The 3,330-nt window shown below is 41.4% G+C and overlaps 1 pseudogene; it reads left to right on the forward strand.

The window, feature by feature from the left end:
• Positions 1-371: 371 nt before the first annotated feature.
• LOC113621259 (adenylosuccinate synthetase isozyme 2-like) lies at positions 372-2,437 on the forward strand (annotated as a pseudogene).
• Positions 2,438-3,330: the final 893 nt, after the last annotated feature.

Here is a 3,330-nt window from a genome sequence, read left to right on the forward strand (position 1 = left end):
GAGGGGACTAGTGCCTGTGTTCGGGTGGATGAGGCTGGATCTTGTCTTTCTGGTGGCCAGGACCGCATACGGTAGTATGTTTTGGTGCGTCTGTGACCTTATTATGATTTTAGGCAGCCTCCCTGCTAATGGGTGGGGTTGTGTTCCTGTCTTTCTAGTTGTTTGGCATAGGGTGTGCAGCACTGTAGCTTGCTGGTCGTTGAGTGGAGCTGGGTCTTAGCGTTGAGATGGAGATCTCTGGGAGAGCTTTTGCCATTTGAGATTACGTGAAGCCGGGAGGTCTCTGGGGGACCAATGTCCTGAACTCAGCTCTCCCACCTCAGAGGCACAGGGCTGACACCTGACCAGAGCACCAAGACCCTGTCAGCCACATGGCCAGGTACGTGTGGAGTCTCTTGTCCTTTGGGAAGTCTGAGGTCTTCTGTTCAGTAGGTGTTCTGTAGGAGTTGTTCCACATGTAGGTGTACTTCTGATGTATTTGTGGGGAGGAAGGTGATCTCCACATCTTACTTTTCTGCCATCTTGAAGGGCTCCTCACTGAATTTTTAATAGAATACCCTATACATGAAGAACTGAAAGGTATACTCCTATCTAACAATGTTTGTGTCTACTTTTCCATTGTTCTTCATCAAACAGCATTAGTGTGGAGACCTTCAGTTCCACCTACTGTAACGAAGCTCCATTTATTAAACCAGTAATTCCTTAGCTTGTTCAAATTCTATTTACAAATGTCTTTACCACTGCAGTGTCTACCAACTTCAAAGTATTCTTCATTTTTAAAACAAATAAAAGTTCAAAGGTTAAATTTGTTTTCCTGCCAGAATGATGAAACAAAAAATCAACTATTTCATATTTACTGTACAAGTAACATATTCTTGTTCCTCATCATATGTTTGCTTGTCAGAATGCCAAAGAGCACGATTAATTTTTTCCCCTTTCCTTTATTTATTCATTCATTCAGAACTGAATGAATTTATTGAAAACACTATTTTTAAAAACATATGTTGGTATCAACTAGATTATAGGGATGAATCTGATCTGGGTTCTTCCTTTAGATGGTTCACACTCTTATAAAGAATGTCCATAATCTGTAGTCATTATAGGGGAATTCATTATTTTTTTTTTTTTTTCAGTAAACGGTTCACTCAGGTAGAATGTAGATAAAAATTGTTCCCAGATACTATAACACCCTTAAAGTCCAAACAGACATACAACTGACATTTTCTTGGAGTTTCATATATTCCAGTATGTTATATGAAGAAACCAACAATTCATTAATATTCGATGAATAAGACCTATGAGGCCAAATTAAATGTTGTCTTGCTTTCAGCAGATGTTCTTTATGGCATCAGGTTGATTTAAAATTATGTTATTTAAAACAGACCTTTGAGAGCAGCCCAATTCATGCACTCCCAGCCGCCCGTGTCCCCTCCGGGCTCTCATGTCTGTGGAGCCGTGGCATTCACCAAGACCAACCTGGCGGCATCCTCCTTGCCCAACAGCAACTGCAGGTGTCCAAGGGCATGGTCCAGAAGGAAGCGGGTGATGGTGGTGCTCGGTGTGCAGTGGGGTGACAAGGGAAAGGTGGTCGATCTGCTGGTGCAGGCTGCCGACATCATGTACCGCTGCCCGGGAGAAAATAATGCTGGCCATACAGTTGTAGATTCTGTGGAGTATAATTTTCTTTTTTTTTTTTTTTTGCAGTACGCAGGCCTCTCACTGTTGTGGTCTCTCCCGTTGCGGAGCACAGGCTCCAGACGCACAGACTCAGCGGCCATGGCTCACGGGCCTAGCCGCTCCGCAGCATGTGGGATCTTCCCGGACTGGGGCACGAACCCATGTCCCCTGCATCGGCAGGTGGACTCAACCACTGCACCACCAGGGAAGCCCTGGAGTATAATTTTCATCTTTGACCTAGTGGTAAATCCGAATGTTACTGCATTCATTGCAAATGGTGTGGTAATTCATCTACCTGGATTGTTTGAGGAAGCAGAAAAAAAATGTTCAAAAAGGAAAAGGTCTGGAAGGCTGGGGAAAAAGTCTTATTATATCTGATAGAGCTCATGTTGTATTTGATTTTCACCAAGCAGCTGATGGCATCCAGGAACAAGAGAGACAAGAACAAGCAGGAAAAATTCTGGGTACTACAGAAAAGGACACTGGCCCAGTTTATTCTTCCAAAGCTGCTCGGAGTGGACTCAGGATGTGCGATCTTGTTTCTGACTTTGGTGGCTTCTCTAAGAGGTTCAAAGTTTTGGCTAACCAGTACAAATCTATATAACTCACTCTGGAAACAGACATTGAAGGTGAATTACAGAAACTCAAGGGTTATATGGAAAGGATTAAACCAATGGTGAGAGATAGAGTTTATTTCCTCTATGAGGCTCTACATGGGCCACCAATGACCTGCATGCAGGTCTTTCGTCTCCTTAGGTAGGTTTATTCCTAGGTATTTTTTTCTTTTCATTGCAATGGTAAATGGGAGTGTTTCCTTAATTTCACTTTCAGATTTTTCATCACTAGTGTATAGGAATGCAAGAGATTGTGCATTAATTTTGTATCCTTCTACTTTACCAAATTCATTGATTAGCTCTAATAGTTTTCTGGTAGCATCTTTAGGATTCTCTATGTATAGTATCATGTCATCTGCAAACAGTGACAGCTTTACTTCTTCTTTTCTGATTTGGATTCCTTTTATTTCTTTTTCTTCTCTGATTGCTGTGGCTAAAACTTCCAAAACAATGTTGAATAACAGTAGTGAGAGTGGGCAGCCTTGTCTTGTTCCTGATCTTAGTGGAAATGGTTTCAGTTTTTCACCATTGAGGACCATGTTGGCTGTGGGTTTGTCAGATATGGCCTTTATTATGTTGAGGTAAGTTCTCCTATGCCTACTTTCTGGAGGTTTTTTTTATCATAAATGGGTGTTGAATTTTGTCAAAAGCTTTTTCTGCACCTACTGAGATGATCATATGGTTTTTGATATGGTGTATCACATTGATTGATTTAAGTATATTGGAGAATCCTTGCATTCTTGGGATAAACCCCACTTGATCATGGTGTATGATCCTTTTAATGTGCTGTTGGAGTCTATTTGCTAGTATTTTGTTGAGGATTTTTGCACTATGTTCATCAGTGATATTGGCCTGTAGTTTTCTTTCTTTGTGACGTTTTTGTCTGGTTTTGGTATCAGGGCGACGGTGGCCTTGTAGAATGAGTTTGGGAGTGTTCCTCCCTCTGCTATATTTTGGAAGATTTTGAGAAGGACAGATGTTAGCTCTTCTCTAAATGTTGATAGTTTTTATAATGAATGGATGTTGAATTTTGCCAAAT

The sequence above is a fragment of the Aethalodelphis obliquidens genome, unplaced genomic scaffold (genome assembly GCF_003676395.1).
Source record: "Aethalodelphis obliquidens isolate GAN/ISIS:26980383/991018 unplaced genomic scaffold, ASM367639v1 scaffold8, whole genome shotgun sequence".
Classification (NCBI taxonomy): Eukaryota; Metazoa; Chordata; class Mammalia; order Artiodactyla; family Delphinidae; genus Aethalodelphis; species Aethalodelphis obliquidens.